This window comes from Vombatus ursinus, unplaced genomic scaffold (genome assembly GCF_900497805.2).
Source record: "Vombatus ursinus unplaced genomic scaffold, bare-nosed wombat genome assembly UNPS02014830.1, whole genome shotgun sequence".
Classification (NCBI taxonomy): domain Eukaryota; kingdom Metazoa; phylum Chordata; class Mammalia; order Diprotodontia; family Vombatidae; genus Vombatus; species Vombatus ursinus.
The window spans coordinates 3,554,594-3,571,012 of record NW_020954608.1 but is presented as its reverse complement, the minus strand read 5'-3'; the positions used below and the strand labels follow the sequence as shown (position 1 = coordinate 3,571,012).

Sequence of the window (16,419 nt, the reverse complement as noted above, 5' to 3'; positions counted from 1 at the left end):
GCATCAGAGATAAGATTTGAACTGAGATCGTACAACTCCAGAGCCAGTGTTTTTTCTACTGTATCACCCTGAAAGTCAACCCAATAGAATGTATTTCTGAATATGGGCATAAAATTCCTAATGTTGGTTTTATTAGCACCAGACTGCTGAACTGAGTATCATTCTAATATTCAGTTCCTTCCTCATGATCCCCAGCACTGCTGTAGAACGTGATACCCTGAAGGGAGATTCCTGGTCCTATTCATTTTACAGGCTTTAGAGATGAAAGAAGATATAGTTCTAGATTTGCATTAATGTTAGAAAAGTATTTACAATCCAAGGAATTGTTTTGCTAATGTATTTTCCTAGTTTATATGGTTGCCCTTTTTGTGAGGGAAGATGAATGCAGCTACTAGTCTCCATGTATTAACAACTGTAGAGGTTGTCAATTAACTGTAACCTCCCATCATGCAGAAGCCAGACTCAACAAATGTCAGGCAATGGTCCTAAAAGAAACAAACTCCCTTCCTTGCTTATGTTTGGGAGGTGTTCACTGGAATGTATGCTCTCTTAGCTGTGCTATGTGGGGAAAGTGGGATGCTGATAAGAGGGAGAAGAGCTTTATGGGGCATGGCACGTAAGAGTCATTCAATGAAAAAAAAAAAAAGATTGGGATGTTTTAGCCTACAGAAAAGAAGGCTTACACAGGACAGGATAGCTGTCTGCAGGGATTTGAAATACTGCCTTGAGGATGAGGGGTTAAACTTGTTCAGCTGGATCTCCAAAGGCAAAACTAACAGCCTTAGATGAAAATTAGAGAGAGACAGATTTGTCTAACAATTCGTGCTTTCCAAAAGTGAAAATGATTACCTTAGTGGGGTCCCTTTCAGAGGTCTTCACCTGAAGACTGAGTGTCTAGTTGGAGAGGATGTAGACAGAAGAGGCAGGCAGAATGATACAGTCCAAAGGACTTGGGGTTTGAGGACCTGGATTCATCTCCACCATATTAACCATGACTTTGGGCAGGTCCCTTAATTTCTCCCTGTGCCTCACAGTCCTTATCTGCACAATGAAGGGGTTGGGCAAAATGGCTTTCTCAGGGTGTCTTTCTAGATCAATGATTTGTCATCCTAATTATACTACATTCTGAGCCAAGACCTAGGTTGGCCTAGATGTAGCTTGAGTTCCCTTCAAGCTCTGAGATTCTCTGGGAACATTACTAATTGTGGACATTGTCAATGCCAATTTGGTGGGCTGTTTATCTTTTTGAAAGTGAATATTCTATGCTTTATGCATAGGGAAGGACTTTGAGAAATCTTCTAGGCCAAGGCAGGGGAGTTTTGGCAGCACAGAACACTCTTAAATTTAATCTGCATTGTTAACATTTTCTCTGTCCCTTTCTTAAATCTAGACAATTAACAAAACAAGAAATCAATCCCCGATTTGTAGTTTGCCATTTCTGGAGTATAAATGTTCACTCTGAAAATTTAACAACCTGCTTTCCCCAACCAGTTAGAGCATGCTCCAGCATACCCTTGCATCTAGGTCATACTTTCAAAGAACAACCCATGTAGAGTACATCATGAGATCATGGTTAGCACTAGAAGGAACTCTGGAGGTCATCTAGTCCAAACCTCCATATCTTATTGGTAATCGTATGATATTATCCTGTTTTCAAAAACCTCCTGAAAAAAGCGTGATATAGCTTTTGGCTATAACCAATTTCAATGTCTTATAATACCAGAGAATTATCCCTTGAATATAGGCAACTAAATAGTGTAATTGACTGAGTAGTAGACTTGGAGATAGGAAGACCTGAGTTCAAATTCTTCCTCATTTTTTTTAGCTGTGTGACCATAGGCAAGTCACCATCTCTGAGCTTGAGTTTCCTTATATATAAAATGAGATCCCTTCTAGCCTTAAACCTACACTCATCCATCCTGATTTTCACAGTGGAGTTAGGATACTTTTAGAATACAACCCATAGTCAAATAGAATGGCACAATGTATACTTTTCCGGTAGAAAGTAAGCTTCTTTTCATTTTGTCTTTGTAGCTTCAGTGACCTGTGCTTGGCACCTAGTAGGCACCTAGTAAGTATTGCTTGGTGCCTCCCTCCAATGAGGGAATAATATCATAGGGTGATCTTAGTATGGTTCAAGAAGTAGGGCTTCATTTCAGAACACCAAGAAGCAAGATTCTTCTGAAATTCTCTATGGTATGTATGTATTAAACTAAATATCTCTCTGTACAAAATCGTTCCAGTTTAGCACATTGTGGAAACATTATCTCTTTAAGTCAGTGTCTGTCACTGTAGTATTACAGTGCCCCTTCCTTAGCACGTTTGAAATAGAACTTTTTCTTAAAAAATAGAACAAAAAGACAATGTTCTTAAATAACCAGACTCTGACATACTGTTACAAAGTACTCAGGCCTAGGCTTCTTATTAATTCAGGTAACCATAGCTATTTAATGTATTATTTAGAGTCATAAAACTTTAATTTGCATTCTTCGATCAGCTTTCATTTCCTTCAAGAATGTAGGTATGATGGATTTTTTTTTTAACTGTCTGTGGGATCACTGTTAGAAAAGTTGGAGCGAGGTGGAAACCATCAGTGATTAAATGATTATTTGCCTATAAAATCATATATGTTCTACACATGTCACAGGTAAGAAATTCACCTGCTGATCTGGTCTGTTTTGTTTGCAGTTCGTTAAAGAAGCATAGGATCATAGAATTTTAGAGTTAGAAGGGTACAGAGAACCCCTTTCATTTCACACATATAGAAACAGGGACCCAGAAAAATCAAGTGACTTGGTAAAAGTCATCCATCTGAGACTAAAACCCAAGCCTCCTGAGGACCAGGGCCACTCATGTTACCTGTGTTGTTTTATAAATGAGCTTAGGATTGATTCATGGAGTTTTTTCGAAGCAGCTGATTTGCTTGATTCAACAAATGTTTATTGAGGATAAACTGAAATGTTTAGGGCTAACTGGACAGACCCCCATTTCTTTAGGATGCACATTCTGATATGATGGGAAGACAGGCTGGTTTTCACACAGGTCAGGTAAAAGTTTTTTTCTTTGTTGGATTCTACCCAAAGCAAGGCTGCTGTTGGTTGATAATTCGACTCCTTAAAGGAGGGGAAAAGTAAGGAGGAGGGGCAGTAGCAGAGAGGCTGGCTGAACCAGGAAAGGAGCAAGAATAAACCAAAAAGCTAGTCTGAGTTGGTATACCAGGAAGGCTGTGGAGAGGCAAAATCTAACAATTCAAGGCAAATGGAAAAAGCTGTTGCCAGAGCAAAGATTCAGGATGCAGAGACTGATGCTAAATCAGAAGGAAAAATGCAGGGCGGGTGAAGGAGCTGACCTTTGTCAGGTTCTGTTTCTCTAGAGTCTTGGCCTTTTTACGATGGCTGTTCCTATCTCCTTTCTGACCTTCCTCCCTACTCCAGTGTACTGATATGGGGACATGTTCAAGGGTAAGAGACCACTCCCATCCTCCAACTCATCAACTCGTTAATCTCTGATACCTTTAAAAAAAATTGTATATGTCTTTTTGCAAGAGAAACATTTAGGACATTCTTAAATCAGTTTGCATATATTCTTCTGTCCTGAAAGATTATCAATTCTTAGCTTAAGAAATTTCCAGTTTGTGTAAACGTTTGAAAGTGTTGTTTAGACCCGAGTCCCTTCTCAAAAATGAAAGCAATACTTATGGAAAGTCAAGCCACATGAGCCTTTGCTAATGGCCATTTGTCTTTTTCACTCTACTATTCTTCACTACTTAGCGAGATGATATTTTTACACAAATGGATCTGTAATTTCATCAATAGTTGTATTCTCTCCAGAGATACAGATCACAACTTATCCATGCCTAACTGTCCTGTGTGACTCTTTCTCATTTCCTCCCCTAAGTTCACCATTGGAGGTCTGCCCAATGTGCTAGGCACCTTCTTTGCTTTCTCTTAACAGCATGAGTATATCCATAGAGCACTCAGGCTGTTCATCCATTATCCCTTGCTCTTGATAGGAGACCAACCCATCTTTTTCACTCATACATTTCTTTGATGACATCTTTTATACCATTTCATCTTTTTTCTTCCTTTTTTTTTATGTTTTCTAGCCTGCCTAGGGCTAATTTGTGTATATGCTTTGCCTTTCAAATGATCCTCATTATAAAACTGTAGTGTTCCATAGCTTACAAGCATCTAGGTGGCACAATGGATAGGGTGCTGAGCCTGGAGTCAGGAAGACCTGAGTTCAAATCTGGCCTCAGACATATACTAGCTATATAACACCAAGGAAAGTCACCTAACCTTTGTTTGCTTCAGTTTTCTCAGTGGCAAAATGAGGATAATAATAGTAGCTACCTACTAGGGTTATTGTGAGAATCAAATGATATATTTGTAATGCACTTAGCACAATGACTGGCATATAGTAGGCACTACATAAATGGTAGCTGCTATCATCATCATCAGTAGTAGTTGTGGTTGTAATAGTGGTATTATAGCCATACGACATCACTGGAAGATTACTATTAAGATTTGCCTTTGTTTCATGGAGAAGTTTCAGCTCATTAAAAGAACTTTTCCATTTCCCAAAGAAAATTCAATCTATTCTCCTCCTTATGTTGATTACTGAACCCACATTATTACCAGTCTACAAGATGTCTCCCAAATATATACTGTCGGACAGGCTCTATAGGTTACCCATTGATTTGAAAGTCTCAGCCTGGACAATAGGTATTCTTTATCCATCTGGGTCTTCTAGTATAGCTATTTGATATAGCTCTTATTTAGGAGGTTTTACTATGTTCCTTGATGCAATCAACATACTATCTTTAGCTTCTCTTGGGAGAACTTCTTTTACTTGGCTTCTAGTAGGCCTTCTCTGTAACACTGATGAACATCCTTGTTTTATGTCTCAGTGGAGAGAGCATAGAAAGATGGGTAGAGTTATGGCCCTAGAGTCTGGAAGAACTGGGTTCAAATCCCACCTCAGATTACTAGTTCATTAACACTGGAAAGTCACTTAACCTCTCTGTGTTGGTTCCCTCATCTGTAAAATGGGGATAATAATAGTGCCTACCTCAGGTTGTTATGATAATTAAATGAAATTATATATGTAAATCATTTTGTAATCCTTAAAGCCATATGTAAATGTTAGTTATTATTATTTTGCTTTAGGAATTTATTCAACACCCTTAAAATTGTTTCACTCCTAGCACAGACCTCCTCTGTGTCCCCTACCCCATTTTTCTCACCTTTGTTTTCATAAGCACTATTTCCACTTCTTTTAAGAGCACATTTAGAACTGTGAAGTTGACTCCAAATGTCGGGGCTTCACTGTCCTTGTTTATTAAAAAAAAAGTTTATTATCAAGGTCTATATATCCTTTAATCTTTTCTCTGTTGCTTACTTTCCAATTTTCATTCTTGAATGCCCTCAGAATGACTCTGCTTACCTGAGTTTCTCACCAATCTCTCTTTAAACTGGTTTCTACCATCTATCATCACCTCTTCTTGCTGTTGTTTCATGAGACAATACAGCTCAAATGATCTTGTCCCATCTTTCTCTACAAGATTTTGCAAATAAGCATATTCTGAACAGGAGTTTCCTTTGGCTAGCATGTATTTCTTCTCAATGAGTTAAATCAAATGTTTGCTGATGAAGGTGGCCTTTAACTCTTTTGGTCTCCTTGTTATGGTAATTAGTTTGTGGCAGTTAAGCTTCTGTGTGCAATTTATAAATTCAGTGGCAATGACATATTCTCATTCCACTTCCATTTTTTGATATCCAAACCTTATTTAGATAGTTCATATTGGAGTTCATTTTGTGTGTCACATTTCCCCCCTCATTTTTATTCCTCTACCTTTGTATTAACTTTGATCTTTGCTCCAACAAGTCAATGGTCTTACTATAGAGACATCAGGTTAAAGAATGAGTTCTGTATCAGTGACGACGTATTTCCTATGTAATATAAAAATATAAAATTAAAAACAGAATCAGTTTCATTTCTTATGATGTTATTTGGTGTTTGCCATGTTCAGTGCCTTGATTCTTTTCTCAACTAGCATTTATTAAGTTCCTATGTGTCAGGCTGTGTCTTATATACTACAGATGCGAAGACAAAACTTAAAACCTGTCCTCAAGGTTTGGGCATTTTAATGGAGATACACGATGAACATACATAGGAATATATAAAACACACACAAAGTAGGTACCACTTGTATCCTTGGGAGAAAGGGACACACTAGTAGCTGGAGAAATTAGGAAAGATGTCAAGCCAAAAGTAGTTCTTGAACTAACTCTTGAAATTAAAGATTCCAAGAAGAAGACATTAGGAGAGAGAGTATTCCCAGGCCTGAAGGACAACTATTGTAAAGGCAGGGAGATGAGAGTTTTGCCAGTTTTGTATTGCTTCAATCTAGACAGACAACATTTTTAGGAAGTCTTGAAATTAAGCAATGTCTAATATGTATTTATATCACTTAAGACGCACCATGGAATAGTGGATAGAGGGCTGACCTTGGAGTCTAGAGGACCTGGATTTGAGCCTTCCCTCAGACATTTTTTGTCTGGGTGATGGTCAACAAGTACCCCAGCCTCTCAGGACTCTGACAGCTCTCTGAGACTATACGTTAGTTACACATGAGTTGAATGACCATGAGATGAATCACCGTTTTTTTAAAAAGCATATTAAGGTTGAAGCAATTAAAGCAGTAAAGATTTCTTATACTGATAAGAGGTACAACTATAAATCTAGTATCTACAGGCAAAGAATGCATCCATGATATATACATATGAAGCATTTGTCTATCCTGCACATCTCTAGAATCTCCTGAATCATATTTTTTCATGATTCATATCTATTCCTACTTTTGCAATAAAGCCACCAAGTCATCAATTTTTTATTTAATTTGGGGGGATCTCACTAAATTCTTCACAAAATTCCTCTTTTTCTTCATCTTTAGCTACAGATTCTTTTCTCAAATAGCATTTATTATTTTTATTTTCTTGGTAGTCTTTTTGAAAATACTGACCATAGGTAGGTACTATTAGATGACCGACTGTCTCAGTAAATATTTTTGTTGACTTTTGGCACACGATAAAACCAACTGTCGATTCCTTTATTTGTCTGCAAGGAGAACCTGTGAGTCATTATTCCATTTAACTACACCTTTCTACTTTCACTTCTACAGACTTCTACTTCCATTAATAATGAAGATGTGAAGATTGATATGATTCAGTTCCTCCAGTAGTATGTCCACTACGTTGGTGACTCACACATAAGTTCTCACATATAGAATAAGCTAATGTTAATAGATAGCTTAACAACTCCTCTAAAAGTATGTAGGCTGCGTAGAAACTACACATCTCTATATCCTGGATATGTTCTTTGATCTTATGACAGTAGATACCAGATTTAGTTGTAACTCATAATTGGATGCATTGTTCAGAGCCCTGGCTCCCAAATCAACCTATCAGTGACGATTTGTGCTCAGGTTTGTGCTCAAAATGCATTTCTGTTGCCAGGAGGGACCTTACCAGCAGCTTTTCCAGTAGAAGAGAATCTGCCAGAGCTTATGCTTCGCTGGAATTGCCTCTGAGAACCTAGACTCATCTCCATACTACATTGAGACATCCAAGTAGGACTTTGTGAAGATGAGACTGCTCATTAAAAAGAGAGATGTATGCACAGAGAGAAGATCCACAACCACTTGAAAGTGCTCAGCCTTGCTAAACACACAGGATAGATTAAAGAATAGATAAAGAATTCCTGTTTTCCAGACTGATTTGAGGTTGAAAGAACAGTCTATAGAGTTGATCCATCAGTATATACATCTCAGGTAGATACTGTATATGGATAATAAACTGTGTCCAGAATGTGTAGGAGAAGAACTGTATTGCTTAGTGCTTTTACTTTTTTTTTTTCCAGTTTGAATAATACATCTTTTTATTTTTTTAATTTTTTCTAACTGGAGCCCTTTATTTTTTTCAATTTTTTTTAACATTTTTATATAAAGTTTTGAGTTCCAAATTCTACTCCTCCCTCCCTTGCTTCCCCCCTCTATTAGACAGTAAGCATTCTCTTGGCAGAGACAGCATGTATCTATATAAGTACATACAAAATAAATGCAAGATAATTTGGGGGAGTAAACGTCACTAGTAGTTGGGGGAATCAATAAATTCCTCATGACATTTGATCTGAACTTTGATGGGAACCAAGAATTCTAAGACATAGAACTGAGAAGGGAATGCAATCCAAGGGAATAGCTTAAGCAAAGTCACAGGATGGGAGATGGTATATCATGTGGGAGGAACAGTAAGAAGGACAGTTTGGCTGGGCCATGATGGGGAAATCATGTATAATATGGCTGGAAAGGCAGTCTGGAGCCAAGTTTCAAAAGACTTAAAATGCCAAACAGAGGTGGGTTTGTGGGAAAGGTAATGAAAGTTAAAACAAAGCTTAAAGCAACTGAATAAAAATTAGTATCAAGGAATATTTAACAAGAAAAGGATTTGGGCTGATTGTGTAGCCAGAGTGAGGAATAAATAACCCACACTTAACATCAGGAGAGATATAGAGGCAGGCTCCCACAGTGTTGGGTAGACCCTTGTTAAGGATTTATTGGATAATATAGACAAGAGTAGAAAAAGATGAGAAGATATGGATGGATTTTAGTCTGCACTTTTGGGTGAAATACTTCTATTGATGAGATTGTAGACCTTTCTATTTATGGAGATAAATGGCTTTAGTCAAGGTAAAACTACTAAATTCTTTTTTAATGTTTTATTTTGATAATATACTTAAACAAAATTCCAGTCTGCATTTTTTGCTCATTGTTCTTCTCCTTTAGGGCTATTAATCAGAAACATCATGACACACTAAATAATTCCCAGTGCTTTATTTTCACTGGCTGCCAGAGAATTCCTTGCCTCTTTCCTTTTAAAGACCAAGAAAATTAGTAACAGATCTGAGTATTTCCCAGGGTCATTCAATGAATAAAATACAGATCAGAACTAATAACCTAGTTCTTAAATTATGCTTATTGTAATGAATGCCACTAGCTTATTGAATAGAGGCTAATTTTAAATCAGTCAACTGGCTGGTATATAGTAGACTGAACTATAGACACTTCCATATGTCCATGTAGTCTACCAGCTGATCTGGCCAAGAATTTTTTTTTTTAGCCCTTTGTAAGCAGATGGTGCCTGCTGCTTGACTTTCTGGACATTCGGTCTTGTGTGTTGACCTTAGTTCTCATGAATATTAAACTTTCCTTAGACAGCCAGCCCTAAAGACTTTATCATTCATCAAAATCTTTCTCAGTACATTTTGCAAGGACCAGCAGAGGAACAGAATTTTCATGCTGGTCCTACCTTTGCAGGCAGGATTTTTAAACTTTGTATTCTTTTTCTTTGGCTCTGCCACTCCTTCACTATGATTTCCATTATTATTTCAAGAGTGTTTGTGCAGATTATTTTGGTATTTGCTGTTCCTTACAAGAGTACCAGGGTGCCACTGCTCACTCTTCCTTACAGTTGAGGAATTAGATATAAATAGCTTGCCTATGTATTCCCATCCTTTGAGTTAGGATCTGCTGCCTTAAGGCATATGGTATCATGTCTTTGAAGCCGCCCCTCTTCTCTTTCTTTGTAGACTTAGCCTGCTTTGGAATTAGCATTAGTGACTGAGCAGTGTTAACCGTCCTTGGCTAACTGGAAGCCAGGTCCTGTCATCTGTCTAGTCTTCCTTCAAAGTTCCTCTTCATTGATCATTTATTTGACAAATAGATGTTGAGCGCCTTAGCAAGGCATTCTGCTAAGCACTGTGAAAGATACAAAGGAAGGATAACCAGCCATTCTCTACCAAGCCAACAGTCCTGCTGCCATGAAAAGAGCAACGAGTCTTGAGTCAGAGGACCTGGGTTCAAATCTCACCTCTGCTTACTTGCTACCCATGTGACTTTGGTTGAATTGCTTAACCTTCCTGGGGCTCAGTTTTCTCTCCTACCTCTAAATGAAGGCTCCTATGATCTAATTGGAGAAGAGATGTGTGCCCACATAAATTGATGCGTGGCAACACAAGATAAAGTACTAGATTACTGGTACACACAACAGTTGTTCTAGAAATTCACCATGTGAACACAATATAAATACATAGTAAGTGCTTATTAAATTCTGATTGATAAACTGACCACTTCTGACAGCATAATCAGGAAAGGCTATGTGGAGGAAACAGTACCCTAACTCAACAAATCAAATGTAATTGATGTTAGAAGCCCCCATTTTAACTGGGTAGGGGCAGAGTAAGCTAAAATGGGTAATTTACCAGATGAAATAAATTTTTCATTGAAAAGTATTCCCTGGATCTGAACCCAAGCAAATTAAGAGATGAGTGGAAAATGGATTACATGTATTTTAGTAGTATGATTATTGTCGTAGAGGGGTGTCTTTTTTTCTTTAAAAAGAGATCCTCAAAATCAAAAAGGTGGAGAACTATTGGATTATATGATCTTTAAGGATCCCACTAGCTTTGATATTCTGTGATTGATGTAAAAACTTGATTCTGTTGGGGGTGGGGGGAGGAATGCAACAATGCTAACTTTTTTTTTTTTTTTTGGTCAAGCCATTTTCTAGATGATAAATTTATGTGAAAAATATTGGTCTTAATTTCATAGGTAAGAAGTCTCATAATTGATTCCTCTTATATGAAATTTATTTAAATGCTTATTTACATCTCTGACTATACTGAGTTTACTTAAAATTTTCTATGAATATTTTCCAATTGATATCCAAATCAGAGCTTTTTCATGATGTCCCCTTGAATTTTATTTCAGCCACTCCAAAATTCTAAACTTTATCTCTGTAGAAATGATAAAATTATAAAGAAGAAAAAAATTGTTCTGCCTTCCTATCTCTTTTTCTCTCCTTTTCTCTTTCTCTCTCCTTTTCTCTTTCTCTCTAATATATATGTATATGTAATTCTAAACTTACCTAGCTACATTCATTACTGTAGCTCAAAATCTTTTTTTCTCACTTGGCTGTTGATAAATCCCAAGGTCACCCTTGGCCAGTTTTCCTGAGCTAAACCCCATGTTGCCACAATTCAATCTTTCAGGGTAGTAGCTCTTTTTCCCCGATAAGAGACATGTTTTGTTAGTAGCTCAGCTACTTCTGAAGTCTCTGATGAATGCCATCTGGTACTAATGATGTATTGCAATTTAATTTCTTAGATTGTTTTGTGGCTTCCTCCATCTTCCTATCTCCCTTTTCTATTTTCCTAATACTACTACAGATAGTTACATAGCAATTTCAAAACCCATGAATTTCTTTTGCATAAATATATTAAAAGTTAAAGTACTCTTTCTTTTAAACATTTTAAAAAATTGAGATGTCAGAATTTCTCTTCATTTCCACAGTCTACAAGATCCAGTTCCCTGTGTTTGTTTGAACCCATGTAGAAACAACTATAAACCTTATTTAATTCAGAGACCAATGTACAAATTGTCTGTTGTGTATTCCTTCCTAATATTGAATGCATTTGTTGCAAAGAGGTAATTTTGGGGGAAAAAAAGATCTAGCCCATTATTTCAAAAAAGAGAAAAAGATAGTAGTTTCCACTTCATTAGGAAAGAAGATTGGTATCAATTTAAAATGTTCCTCTGCTTTCTCCCAATTAGCTCCCTTGGTGAAAACAGCAGCCATGTTTAGGGACTACAAAAAAATATTTTATTCCTTCACTGAAAGATATTTCAAAGCTTCAGTCACATAAATGTCATGCAGGGAAGTCCCTGGACAAGAGGCTTAAAAAGTAAGTAATGAGGATCTAGGGAATTCACAGGGGATTGGGAATCGAGAGCAATTGGAATTAAGGTCTCCGGGGAAGACAAAGAAACAGAATATCATTTGGGAGACAAAGGAACAAGGTATCCAACTGGAAGACAGAGAATGATACTGTAAAATCAAAAGAGAAATGTCAGGCTGGAACACTCGGAGAAAGCGGTCTGACTGAATTAACTCTGTAGGTCAACACTTAACATTCATATAGGCTGTTGGGTTCCATTTTCAAAGAGCTGCTCACCCCAGTTCATATTCTGCTTTGACTTCTCAGAAGCCAGGCAAATAAATTACCAAGAACAAACTCCAATGACTTTTACAAGGTCACAGGAGACATCCATTGTGAGAACAAGGAATAGAACATTTCCACTTCATGTTTGTTGATGAAGAGCTAGGCATCACAAAGAATAGATGAGGCACCTTGGCTGTTGTCAAAGAAGCCTCACATGTTCATTTCATTATCAGGAAATTATAAGATCAGATCTAGAGCTGTAAGGGAGTATCGAGGTCTAACCCTTTTCATTTTACAGATGAGGAAATTGAGGCCCAGAGATTAAATGACTTGTGCCAGGTCACAGAGTTAAGCAAGTGGCATAGTAGGGATTTGAAGTCCATGTACCATGACTTTGAGTCCAGAGTTCTATGTTCAGAGCTCTTTCCACTGTGCTGTGTTGTATATCAGCAATTTCTTCATTTGCTGAGCATTTAGTCTATGTCTGCTTGTTTGCCTTACTCCATATCTACTTTGTGCTTGATTTCTATTTATCTTATAACTATATACATACATACATACACACACACATACACATACACATACATCATGTTTCCCTTATTAGAAGGTAAGCTCCTCGAAGGCAGGAACAGTTTTCACTTTTTCATTGTTCCACTAGCACTTAATACAGTTCCTGGGACATGATAACTGCTTAATAAACACTTGTTAATTAATTATTACACACAGTGTAAAAGTGAGCAACAGAGGGGCATGATCCTTATCCTGTCAGGTTCACTACACTCAGTTTTGTCTTTGGGCAGCAGAATGAATGTCACTGTATTCTTCTTGTGTCCTTTTTTGCGCTTGGTTGTTCCACAGATTTGAGGTGCTAGAACTGTCAGCATTCTTATCTCTATACAGTATACTCATAAAGAATTTGAACTTACCCTGTCTTCTTTACTCTCTCTCTTTCACATTACACCAATCATATTTTCAGCTAAGGAGCACCACTTACCTGGATGGTTACATAAGACATAAAATAAACCCTCACACCCCAGATTCAGGGAGTTGAAATAGTCCTGGCTCCCCATTGCTACTTCCAAACACTCCCTCTACCCCTATGACTCAGCCACGTCTCCTCCTTTGAGGTCCACACTATTCAAATTTATCACCCAATCCAACCAGTAGGCAAAGGGCAGTCTTTCTCCTCTTCAACTCCTAACCTCATGCTAAGGACTAACTTCCCAGTTCCTTAGCCTACTTAATTCTCATGACCTACTCCTTCATTCCACCTTAGTTTCACATTAAGATGATCATTTCCTTGATCTTGACACCATCCACAAGTGTTCTGCTTTTGTGCTCTGAAAGTATTTTATCTGGTCATAATCTTTCATAACTGTATCTTTTTCTAGATAATTTTCCTGCATAGTCGTAAGTCTATGACTCCTAACCCTGGTATTCATCCTTACTATCCCTCTACCTCTCAGTTCTTTGATAGGTCATCATTCCTGCAAAGGCTATACAACCTTTCCTTCTATTCATCCATCCCTTAATGAATCAGTTCAACTCTATGCTACTGTCCACACCTGAATCTCTTGCCCCCTTCATCTATAGCTGATCAAGCCTTGCCACATTCCAGCTTTGATTACCACAATTACTACCATTTACTTCTTTCATTCCTATTCACATGCTGCTTAACAGAGCTAGAGAAAATCATGAAACAGTGCTAACTGGGTCCACTCTAGATTTATGTTCTCTAATCTCAATTGGGCCCTTATTGCATTTAAGGCATTCTTCTGAACATCTGTAATCACTTTGTTATCCCACTCACCACAACTGCTTCTCCAAACATTCTCATCTCTCAAGTGCCCCACAGTACTACTGCCCCCCTTACCCAACCCATTCAGCCTAGGATTTTTCCACATACTTTGCTGAAAAAAAATTTAAGCTATTTGATTTCCTCTCTTCTTCATCTCACCTCAATTAGATTTCTTCTTCCACTACCTCCTTCATCCTGCCTCAAATGAAGAGGTAGCCATTCTTCCCAAGGCAAACCATTCAACATGCTTTAAAAGACCTCTCTTGATCTCATCATCTTTATCCTACATCTCTCCTTTTCTCAGAGATATCTCATTCCTCTCTAGGCTGCACTTCTGGCTCATCTCCACAAGACTTTCTCTACCATCCCATAAACCTTCTTTCTTTACCTTGGAATCTTTCTTCATCCCTGGGTGACTTTTTTTTTGTTTCGTTTTTAAAAAGATTTTATTAAAGATCTTTACAGAAGAGCTTCGGGCACACCATTCCAGGTGTTACAGAGACCTGTTATGCAGTGGGTACTGGCTAGGGCATAGCTGGTTGCTCTGCCTTCCCACTCTTCTGCTCTGAGATGGGGGTGGTAGGAAGAATCTCATCCTCCAGCTCTACGATGCTCACGTGGTCGGGCAGGGGCTTCTTAGGGCCAATCTTGCCACTTGGGTCCCTGGGCAACATGATTTTGACTTTAATTCCCAATACACCCTGTCTGAGGAGGACGTGATGCACAGCTGTGTCGACGTAGTAGTTGACGGGGTCTCCACTGTGGATCATCAGGCCATCCACAAACTTCATGGACTTGGCCCTCTGGCCTCTGAGCTTACCAGACACCACAACCTCACATCCTTTTGCTCCATTCTCCATAATGAAGCGGAGGACACCATAGCAGGCCCTACACACAGCAAGACCTCCCAGGAGTTTGTAACGCAGAGACTCGGCCTGGGCAATAGCACAGAGACCTCTGGTGGCCACCTTCTCGGCATATAGCTCTACACTGCCTTAAGGGAAGCCAAACCTCTTCTGAACTACAGCCGTCAGTTCACAAGTCCGGCGACCCTTCTCCCCAAGGACATTCTGAGTCCTGGTGGCCAAGATGATGATTTCTGTCCTGGTTGGGGTTACTCGAACCTCCACCCCAGAATAGCCATCCTCAGCCAGCTGCCTGGTGAGAAACTCATTCAGCTCGGCTTTGAAGATACCGTTAGCAACAAACTTCCTCTTCTTGGAGATCTGCACTGCCATCTTGCACTGACAGGAAAGCCCTGGGTGACTTTTCACATTAGAAATATCTTCCAGTCCTTCTGACCTCTCCCTCCGATAGGCTGGTTCCTCCTAGAAACATCCATTTTTAAGGAGGAGGCCCAGGCCAGCCATGTCTTCATTCTTCCCCAGGAGTCGCTTCTAACTCATCAGACTTTCACTGCCATTTCCCCTTAGCGGGGAAGGTGGGAACCTTTACCATTGTCATCCTTTTCAATTCCTCTTTATATGTTTTCTTCTGTCATTTGAATGTAAGTTCCTCGAGGGCAGGGACTATCTTTCTTTCTGTTTGTATTTCTGTCTCCAGAACTTAGCATGGTTCCTGGCACATAGTAAGAGCTTAATAAATGCTTGTTGACCTCTCTTGACTTGAATCAGCTAAATTATTTGAGAAAGTCTTCTACCATAGCCTTATTCTATAGCCTTACTTTTCTATAGTCTGGATTTTGACCTCATCATTCCACTGAAAATGCTGTCTCTGGAGTTTCTGATAATCTCTAATTTGCCAGATGCAATGGTCTTCTCTCATTCTTCATCCTTCTTGGCCTCTCTGCAGAAACTGACACTTTTGAGTACCTTCTCCTCATAGATATTCTCTCCTTTCTGAGTTTTTGTGACCCTCTTCTCTCCTGGTTTTACTCTTAAATGTCTGACCACACTATCTCAATCGCCTTTGCTGAATGTTCTTACAGGTCACAACCATTAACCACAAGTATCCCCCCAGGTTCTGTCTTGAGTCCTCTTCTCTGTTCCCTCTAATAGCATAGAGTCTATATTATCACTCTTGGTAATTTCATCAGCTCCTAAGATTTCTTTTATCATCACTATGCCCAGAGCTATATCCCAGCTCAGTTCTCCTTCTGAGCTACGGTCTCTCATCAACAACTCATTTTTCGACAGCTCAGATCGGGTGGCACTGTAAGCTATTCAAATTTAGAATGTCCAAAACCGAACCCATTTTCTTTCTTCCTCTCCTACAAAAACAAAACAAAACAAAAAATCTTTCATCTCACTATAACTGTCAAGGGCACCACCCAGTCACTAAGGTCTGTAACATAGGTGTCATTCTTGACGCCACTCTTAGACTCACCCCGTATAGCCATTCTGTGTGATAGCTTATCAAGCACTGGACCTGAAATTAGGAAGATCTAAATTCAGATTTGGCCTCAGACACTTACTACTTATGCGATCCTGGGCAAGTCATTTAACCTCTGTCTGTGTCAGTTTCTTCATCTCTGAAATGGGAATAAATTATACCTATCTCTTGGGTTTGTTATGAGGATTAAATGAGATACTTGTAAAGCACTT

At 38.6% G+C, this 16,419-nt stretch overlaps 1 protein-coding gene and 1 pseudogene across 1 annotated transcript in view; one reads left to right on the top strand and one right to left on the bottom strand.

Annotated features, from left to right (window-relative positions):
• Positions 1–16,419, top strand: part of ZNF277 (zinc finger protein 277) — a 175,137-nt gene that overhangs the window by 10,407 nt on the left and 148,311 nt on the right. The window lies entirely within an intron of this gene.
• LOC114025420 lies at positions 14,370–15,093 on the bottom strand (annotated as a pseudogene).